This window comes from Euleptes europaea, chromosome 9 (assembly GCF_029931775.1).
Source record: "Euleptes europaea isolate rEulEur1 chromosome 9, rEulEur1.hap1, whole genome shotgun sequence".
Taxonomy (NCBI): domain Eukaryota; kingdom Metazoa; phylum Chordata; class Lepidosauria; order Squamata; family Sphaerodactylidae; genus Euleptes; species Euleptes europaea.
In genome coordinates this window covers 47,590,503-47,601,348 of record NC_079320.1, presented here as the reverse complement: position 1 = coordinate 47,601,348, position 10,846 = coordinate 47,590,503, and positions in this window count along the sequence as shown.

Here is a 10,846-nt window from a genome sequence, read left to right as displayed (position 1 = left end):
GTCACAGTTTCCTGTTGCTTTGATATTCTCAGCCTTTGTTGAGTCATACCCTGTCCAGCATCATAGTTTGACCCCTAACGATTTGTGTTAATTAGTAGAAAAAACAAGGTTACTTAAGGATATATGCACATGTCCACCAGCCTGAGTGGAAGCTGAAGAAAACTGCTTTGCAACTTTGTACTTGATCAGCAACAGAAAAAGCTGCATTTTCTACCCCAAAAAAAGCACCTGAATGACAAGAACCAGTCTTGAGGAGTACAAAATATGCAGTTATTGGAAGGTGAACACATGAACACATGAAGCTGCCATTCACTGAATCAGACCCTTGGTCCATCAAAGTCAGTATTGTCTACTCAGACCGGCAGTGGCTCTCCAGGGTCTCAGGCAGGGGTCTTTCACATCACCTACCTGCCTAGTCCCTTTAACTGGAGATGCCGGGGATTGAACCTGGGTCCTTCTGCATGCCAAGCAGATGCTCTACCACTGAGCCACAGCCCATGCCAACAAACAAACACTAAAGTTTAAATTTGCTTGCTAGGACCTTGAGCTGATTGTTATACCAATATATTTGTGGCATTCGTGATTATCTAGGCTTTTTCTCTTTATCGTGTGCTTAGGATAAAGTCAGATATTGTATCTTGAATTGGACATACCTGGTAAAAAAAGGTGAGGAATGATACTTCTTAACATCTAAGAGTGGTAGCGTAACATTAACCAGTCATGATTTCCTATGGCTTTTGCAATCATTCTCAGAATGTTTCCTAAGATAAAGGTCTTTTTCAGGAATTACAAGTTTGTTACACATATTCTAAATCCTCAAATAAATCCTACACATTAGGTGGTACTACTTTTTTTCTCAAAATTTTATTATTTATATGGGGTACAGGAAAGGAAAAAAGGGAAAGGTAAAAGCAATCCATCTGCGATAGACTAGCATTCTTATTGGTCATTAATATATTCAAAAACATTTTACATTTTCATATAGCTAATTATATTGTCTAGTTTCTGACATTATATTTGTCTATATATTGGCTGATACATAAGTAAAAAATGGCTGCCATTTCTCATTAAACTGTTCCACAGACTCATTGTCTGTTAGGTTCATCATAAAGGTCATTTTGGCCAAATTTGCATATTCAAACATCTTGTCTTTCCATTCTTCTACATCAGGTACAGTCATTTGTTTCCAAGTTCTTGCCAAAATGACTCTTGCTGCCATTGTGGCATGTTTGAACAGATCAGTAGGTGGTACTACTGACGTATGCTTGTTCCCAGTGTATCAGACTAAGTGCAGCCTCATCCTTCTCTCCCTCCACTTTTGCTTGCTATGCTGACATCTTCACAAGAGGATGACATCCTCATCCTTCTCTCCCTCCACTTTTGCTTGCTGATATACTGACATCTTCACAAGTGCATTGTTTTAAGCAGCATAGCCAAAAAGGTTGCCTAGCTCTGCAACACTGAAATGACCAATCATTGTCTCTGCATCAGTGCTGACCAGACCTGTGAACGTTTGCTTGGAATTGTTCCACTTAGTTCGATGGGACTTATTCCCAAGTAATGGGGTACATGGTTGCAGTTGATAATCCAGGGACGGGTTCACTTAGAGCCAATCTTCATGTTTCCTAGGAAGTCCATAATTGAATTTCCCAACATTACATTGGAAAACTGTCAGGCAGGGGCAATTTGGATCAGAGATGGTTTCTGTCAAGGGAATGATGTGGGAAGAAAGAGCCCTAGTGTTATGGCCCTTAGTGAAAAGCAGACCCTCAACTTAAAAAAAAAAAGTGGATAAATTGCAATAAATGTGGATTCATATTTCTGTGTTTATCAACTGATGACTTCCAGAAGAAGTGATCAGCTAATTACATATGAGAACCAGCCACCAAACACTACTGATGTTTTTTCCTACTACACATCATCTCAAACAGAAACTTGTCCGAAGGAGGCATGTTACTCTGGTTTGTCAATAACAAGACTTCATAGTAAACATACCTGTAAAAATCACTTCTGTTGAAAGTTCTACTGAAAGTCTGTTGAGGTGGTAATTTAGCAGATGATAAGTTTATCCCTTCATAAATCTGCTGGCACAAATAAGTCAGGAGTCACAAGATAAGTCTTAATCTATGACAGCTAATTTCACAGAAGTGGCCAAGTGTGATAAACTAAAGTTATCAATGAAAAATCTTTTATGTGTTAATTGGCTGTGCAGTGCCAGGAGCTTAGATTAAAAATCCTATTTTGATATCTGGCTCAGGTTTTTCTTCCTTAAAGCACCCCTAGCTTGTTATATTGCTAGCCAATCCCCTTTCCCACAGGTTTTCCCCAAGAGCTCATAGACAGGTAAGCTTCTGCAAAGGTTTTTTTCTTTGTTTATTGCTTACAATTGTTTTGCTGTCTCAGTTTGCTATTCTTACCATTCCATTTCATCATTCTGTATCTCAGTAGAAGAATAAAGATTTTTCTTGATTTAAGAGCTGTTCTATTCCTCACTCTTTTTGGAAGGCTACCCCAAAATGGGACACTGGTATATGCAGGAGGAACTGCCCAGATAAAATGTGTTGGGTATAAAGGATGCTTTGCATGTTATAGCCTCTACACAGGCACCTATTTGGGTGATACTCCCACCCCAGTCTTGCAAGTCAAACAATACATTCACTATGCAACACAATGGACCTATGGATTTCACTTGCAGAAACTGTGTCACCTTAATAATTGCACAATGCAGACCACAGTTTGCCAATTTCTCATTTTACTTCCTCTATACAGTTAAATAACTGGACAAACTGGATTATTAAAAAGGAGCTGTTATTTCAGTACTTTTCTCGATGATATGTAAGAATTAATTAACTTGTAGTATACTAGTCTGTTAAATCCATCTTCTCCTATACCTACAGAAATATAAAATATCTACCTTTTTTTTGCCGTCAAGTCACATCTGACTTATGGCAACACCATAGGGTTTTCAAGGCAAGGGGCACTTAGAGGTGGTTTGCTATTGCCTGCCTCTAAGTCACAACCCCGATATATCTACCTCTACACTAATAAAATATTTTGCCCCAAATCATTAATAATGAGCTATTTCTTATATGTCTTGCAGTTTTTGAATTTTTGAATCTTTTTGCACAATTTTCTCCTTAATCTTTTCAAGGCTCTTTGATCTCGAGTTCATCCATTATCCATAAGGTAACTTTGAAGCATGTATAACAAAGAGGTGATGAAATACCCCAGAGAGATCCAGGATGAAAGAAATCTCTTCAGAACCTCATAATGTCAGAAGCAATAGAACCCGAGGGAACAAATCAAGTCAAATTACCTTCACAGTGCCAACATTCACAAAGCAAAGGTTCCAACATTGTGGGATTAGATTCTTTCATCTAAGTCAAAACAAGTTAAATTATAGTTTCCAATATAATAGTGATCAACAGCTGCCACTACATTGACTAGAGTCATCTGTGGATGGTTGCTGATCATCTGCCAGTCAGAACTCATTCAAGCAAGCAATAAGTAGAAGGTAGGTATGAGCAATAGCTGGTGATTCCAACTGCCAGGACGTTGCACAAATTCTTTCATTTCTCCCTTCAGTTTTTCCATCCAGCCAAAGCCAGTAAATGCAGTATCCAGTAGATGCAATGCTAAGAGAGTATGCCAGCAGTCAAGGAAGTGAATGCATCCCCCTCTCCACATAAACAGGATTCAATAACCATTGGTGTAATCTTGATAGCTTTGATGGCTTCAAGAAAAAACTTGTTGCTATGCTATCAATATACACAACATTTCTTATGTTCCTGTGTAACATAAGTCAAAAGAAGTGCTTACATAATCACCTAAATGAATGCCATGACAACATCTAAGATAACAATAAATGACAAACCCATGATCAAGGTACAACATTTTATGGAGCAATCCATATTGGTAATGATTTAAGATAGGGTTATTCTAGCATTCTTGTCATAGGGCCAGTGCAGCTTAGAAGCCATGATCTTATTCTGGCATCATTGTTTGCACAGATGGTTGGAGATAGGGTGTCCTTGGCTATCTAATCCAATACAATTGAGTATTTTAGTTCAAACCTTTCATGCACAATTTGTGTGGCCAATAGTATTCATACCCCACAGCCAAGTGAGTATATTACATATGGGAAGTAGTTGCCCATGGTGCAATCCCATGTTTCTGTGGAAGGGGTGTAAATACAGGTGGGCTGATTGTGTGGGTCTTTTCTACCTGATCGTTATCTTTCTTGTTATGAGATGGCCTAACACAAATGCTGAGTAAGGAATACTAATAGTGGCAGTGTTAGAAGGGCTTACAAACCAGACCATACACTGATGCTTTACGATAAAGCAATTTTGCCTGCCATAATAATTAAATACGTTGATGAGACTGAGAACCATCTGGAATGTCAAGCTGCCTGTCTTGGTCCAGAAGGTATGCCTTAACGCTTGTGGAAAATTTCTACCAGTTGTATACAAGCCATGCTATGTTATAAATTACTCTTCAAATGAATTTGCATCTGTTCCATTCTGTCTGCAGAAAGTCTCTTTTCCAGATGGCACTGGGAATTTACAAGAGACCAAAAGCCAAATCAGCTCCTTAATTATTGTCATAATTCCAAGTCAATGAATATTGGAGTCAGTAGCCCCATGGGAAAGTCATTGGGTGTGATGGTAACTTGGAGACACAGCTGTTCTCTTAACTTGTGGAAACTGAAAACATATGATAGCAAAGCTACAGGTTTATCACTGTTTTTTACACTTCATATTTTATATCTTATTCTTCTAATCCATTTGTATTTAAGTGTTTGAAATAATTAAGGGTCATTCCAAACATTTTGCCAGAAGCAATGTTCTACATGAGAAAGCAAGAGAAAAAAAGAGAGGAATTAGTCATGCTTCCAATTCATGTCAGAAGGGATTGAAAAAGGGAATTCTTATTGGAGGCAGTAACAGAGTCAACTCCATGGCAATGGAAAGATTCACCCTTCTCTTCCTAAACATAAGTGGTGCCATTGAAGCACTAGGGGCAGCCATTGTACCACAAAAGATTTCATCGACAAGTCTAGGACTATAACCCTCCTCCTTTTATTATACATCGAGCTTCCCTCTTTCACTGTTAATTCATGGGAAATGGTTAGTTGTGGCAATTGAGACAGTAGTACCGCAATCCTGGGGAGTGTTGCCTGTAGAACGTAACAATAACATTTTGATGGGTTGTTAATTGGGTATTTAAAACATTGACTTAGCTGCAAAATATGAAATTATCAATGAAGAATAAGTGATGCAAAAGAATAATAGGATGATACAGCAACTGCGTAACAATATTTTTTGCTTAGGCAGAATAAAAATGTAGGCTGCAGTCTCATAGATGTTGGAATACCCTACTGAAACTTAGTACCTTTTCCAGAGTACATGGCTTGAAAAATGGAGGATAAAGCAGGCATATTAATATGTCGTATTTGTATAGGGAAAAGATATATCCATTGCTAATCATGAGCCTTTGCTGATATAAACCTCACAAAACATACGGCAGTACCACACATAGCTTTGGACCTGGCATTACTGACCTGGAAGCTGGGAAGATGAACAGAAGAACCAAATTGAGGTTCTGATTCATGTCAAAACCACTAGGACAAATGAAAAAGTATGTTCTGCTTTTGTACTTTAGCACACAAGGGATATTAAGCTGTACAAGAGATTACAGGAGCTGGCCATAGTAAAAGGGTCACCTCCAGGTTGGTGTTTCTGTATGGTCCAGTTGTGTAGAAAAGTATTTGGGACCACTAGTAGCTAATAGCTACTATTATTAGGAACTTTCCTACTAGGCTCTATAAAAGTTGTGGTCAGAAGAATCATATCTCAGATTTCTTCCTCAGCCCAGGGCAGAGAGACAGGAAAACTCAGAATTTGAGAAATTCCAACAAAACCCTAGAAGGGTTTGCTAATAAAGATGCTGCATTAGGGAGAACTAGAAAATTTGAATAGTTATGAATGTTGATAAAATAGCTTCTATTCGGTAATACAGTACTAGAGAAATTACTGTTACATGAATACACTAACTTAATTGTGAGATCCGCGAAAGCATTGTAATTTAATAAGTTCCATCTTAAAAAAATAACCACTTTGAATTATTATGTATAATAATTAGTAGTATGTAGTATGATTGAAGTCCTTTTAAAACGTTTACAGTTCTGTTGACTGGTGGTTCAGGAGTGAGAGCAGAGTGCTGGAATTCCCCCCCTCCATTTCCCCCTTTGCAGCCCAAGAGTTGACTGGGAGAAGTGTAACCTTTTTTGTACTTCAATGGATTGGGGAGCTAATTTTTCAAAAAGTTGTTGAGGCATATTTCCTATGAGGCTGCTTTTGGCCTCCCTGAAGAATATGCAGTCAGAAAGAAGAACAGAGAGCTGCAAATAGAATTGGAACAGAGCAAGGTCTATTAATCAGAGCAGAATGTGCTATTTTTTTCTGTGATTGATTTACTTGTATCAGTTTCTTAAGAAAAATGGACTAACCATGGGCTAAAATTCTAGTGGTGGGAATAGGGCATACTTTTAAAATATGAACATTTGGATAGATTTTTTTTTTCATATTTTCACCCCACCCTTACTCTAAGAAGCTAAAGGGAGATATTGGGGTTAGCCAATTCTATTATTACATTAACCTTATGAGATAGATTAGGCTGAAAGCGACTGGCAAGATCATCCAGTTAGATTCCTGGTTGAGCTGAAATTGGAACTCAGCAGTCCCAAGTCCTGGTCTGAAGCTCTTTGTTGAGAAATCTGACCTGCAGAGTATGGATGACTGACCTGAAAAAGAGAGCATACATTCCAGTTCTGGAGTTTTGATGTTCTAAAGAATTTGGAATGAGAAGGTTTCCCTGCATTGATTGCTTTCTCAGTTTATTGCAATGTATTCTACATTCTGTTCAAAGAAATCAATCACATCTTGATTATCAGAATAAATTTTGTTAAGTACATTTGTGTAAATGGCATTCTTTGAATGATTCAGAGCACAAACATTATTGAGTGCAGAATTGGAAGGATTATTGGTATTTTATTTATTCTTTGACACTTATTCAGCAGCTCCCTGCAAGGTCCAACAAAATCATAATCACCAAATTCTGGAGCCAAGGCTGGCTGGGTCTGGATAGTCAGGCAACCTACCCCCTACCCCCATAGGAGACTTGAGTCTACTTCTCCATAGAAACCAAAACTCCTTGCCCTATGCCGCTGTTTGTAGAGTCAGTCTCAACCAGTTTTGGTTGGTCAGAAGGTAGTGAGTTATTTCAGTTAATTTTTCAGTCAGACTGATCTCTTTGTTCTCTCAATCCCAACCAGAACATGTTTTAAATAAATATATTGCATACATGTGGGAAAAAATCATGTACCTGATGGGGTTAACTCTAACAGATAACTCAGTCTAAGCAGTGGCTATCAACATGACCCTTTTCAGTCTGGCTTCAGGTCAGGCTAGGGGACAGAGATGCCCCTTTTGGCTTTAGGTGATGATGTATGTCTGCATGTAGATCTCTGCCTCTTTGTTACTCCTACTGTATTTATCTGCAGCCTTTGATACAATGAACCACATCATCATGTTGAGGCATTTGGAGGCAAAAAGTAGGCATCAGGGAATATGCATTGGACTAGTTCAAATAATTTCTCACAGACCCAGCTCAAAGAGTTGCTGTCGGATATCATTTGTCATCAGTGTGAAACCTATGCTGTGGGCTTCCAAAGCTCTTAGGACAAACTGTTCATAGCTTGGAGTTGGCTGTCATCAATGTGTTGATGATACCCAGTTCTATATCTCCTTATCCAAATCTCTCAGTGATATAGTGGAGGTCCTGAATCGCTGCCTGGCTGCTGTAGTTAAATGGCTAACAGTAAACAAATTGAAATTAAATCCTGGAAAGAAAGAGGTAATGCTGGTTGAGAAGGCAGAGATCTGGAGGACACTGTGCTCCCCACTTTTGATGGGGTTGAGGAGGTCAGGAAGGCTCCCCCTCTCCTGGCTTCCCACAAACCTTGCAACACTCAATTATTTACATAGATAATAGGGCCACACTGTAACTAAATGGTTCAGAAAGATGTTTTGCTAAAGGGATAGGGGCTGTGGTGTATGCTACTGTGTATACTATGTACTGTCTGTTTCTTTAAGTATGACCCTAGTATGTAATTTTTGCATGTTAATGCCTGTACTTTGCTTCAGCTCTAATCAGATTTCTGCTTGGTTTCAAATGTCTGCAATCTAAATCCTATTATTGCATTCTTTATTGGATGCCTCATCCTATTGATTAAATTGATGTACATTGTGCAATCTGCCTTCTCTGTGAGAAAGGTGGACTGTAAATAACAAAATAAATAAATAAATCTATGTGGTTGTGGGTTTAACTCATGTGTGAAGAATTTCCATTGAATTCCTTTTTGACAAATACTGTACTAGTATGTTATGATAAAGGGAAAGTTCATTTATTGCCAAATTAAGCAGGTTTCTGAAAACCTAAATTTAACATCCATATGGTTATAAGTACTCAAAAATCAACATTATATTTTCTAGGCTGATGGGAAATATTATTATTATTATTATTATTATTATTATTATTATTATTATTATTATTATATTGCTACAAAGGTTAAAAGTATGCTAGCCACACAGCTTCTCTTGGCTGATCAGATCAAGAGGAAGGGTTTTCCCCTCACCAAGTTCCCCTACTCTGTTCTGCCAATTACCTATTCCTACCTTCCAGGGAATGGATCTAGCTCCTCCTTCTTGGCTGCCCCTGAGCAAACTTTTTAAATGCTCCCCCAAGGGAGGGCCAACTCTGGGCTCAGCCAATCCTTGCTCCCCAACCCAGTCCTAGGGACTGACAGGCCCCTGGGCCAATGGATCCTTGCTTTGAGTTGGTGAGCTCACTGGCCCTTTCCCCTTGACTTCTTTGAAGGGCTGGCTGCCCCACCCAACCTCCTCTAAGAAGATCAGTGCTGTCTGCTGACCCTGTCAGAGCTCCCCTAGCTCTCAGCAATAGGGTCATCTCTGGTAGAAACACGGGTGGATTGACCTCTGCTGCTGAGCATGCTGCTAAGAGCTGGCTGGGCTCCTTCAAACTGGCTGACACCTCTCTGTCAAGGCTGTGCCCTGCTGCAACCTGACAGGCAACTTCCCCTGTGTTAGGGATTGCTGGTGTGGCACATTCTCAGTGGGGCTTGTGTTCCCCTGAGGTACGTTTGGGGGTGAAGGCATTGATCCCAGACAATACATAAGATGGATACGGCCCTCAAGAATCTTGATGCTGGTGTGTATTTACATTCCTACACTATGGAAATAGGCCCTCTAGCACCATCTTGCCTCAGGTACAGCAACCAAAGTTACATAGTGGTTGAACGATTATTGGCTGTGCACCTAGAATTATCATAGATCTGGTAAATATGGCTGCTTCTATGCCACTGCCAATAATGTTTGAAGGAATAATCATGCAAGAAGGAGAGATTTACCATTGTATATGGAGGTTGTCTGGAATTGGAAGTACCCATCTTTGTTTTGAACATCTAAGTTACACTTTGCTTTGGAAGACTCTTTCATGGACTATATATGGACTGTACATTCAACAACTATCATATGTTTTGCTGAGGTTCCACTCTTTATTATATTTTGTATTTTATGTAAGAATTGGGTTTATAGAGTGCAAGTAATAAAATTGTGCTTAGCATCCTGTACTTTTTTTTCTTAACCAGTGCTTTGAGTGGTACAGAGTTCTTGGTGTTTTTGTTCTGTGTAAATTGAACCATGTTCTGTTGCAGGGGTTGTCCTCTACTATGGAGTGCATCCCCCAGTACTTGGAACTTACATTTACACAACCAGGGACTTTTAATGACCCCAAAACTCATGGCTACAGACGAGAGTGCTATGCAGTGGAGGACCATCTCTGCTAAAGACAAAGAGGAGCACAAACAGAATCCAGGCTTATGATCCAAGTTCCTAGGACTGTGTGCTGGTTATGTGGGGTGTTAACTTTCACAGGCCCTGCCTCCCCTAATCCAAGATTGCCAGCAGAAGTGTGGGAGCAGCCACATTGCAGCTTCCGCCATGCTACTGCAGGAAATTTATGTACGAAGCTCTGGACATTAAATGCTTAATAAAGATGAATCTGGGTTGGATGTGCCTATTTAATTGTTGCTATAGTCACAATCTATTTCTAGAGAAAATATGATTGTGATTTAAAAAAATATTCTAAATATTTGCATCTTTGTGATGTTGCTTGCATGCCAATGAACACTGAGACGATGAGCTGCGAATATCCCACGGGAATGCCTTCATTGCCATGTATTTATGTGATGTCTTAATGAGACATATGCTTTTTTCTTGTGCATGCTTAACACTCTTGGAAAGAAACAGTGGTAGGAAGAGTAAAGATACCAGTAGTCAAAAACTGAGATACTTACGATTTTATAAATTGTTTTCAGAGCATTTTCCCTGTAAATAAACAGCTGGAGCAGGCCATAGATCCCATAAATGTTGCATGCATATGACTATCCCCCCAAAATGGGCAAGAAAAGGAATGTTTTACTGGTTGTGAGCTGGGTGATTTTATACTGGTTAGTGTAATGGTGTTTTAAATGTATTTTATATTTATTATTTTTAATGTTCAGAGTTTTTTTAACATATTTTATTTTTTAAAGTATACAGTTTAATATATTTGATGTTTATTTGGGTCCTGAGTTTTCAGGATTAAGAAAGGCTTACAAATATTTTAAATAAATAAATGCCACTTTAAGCTGCACTGGTGCCAACAAGGCTAACAAGAGTTTGAAAGAGTCGTACTCTGCTCCCTCCCAGCATGCGATGGGAGA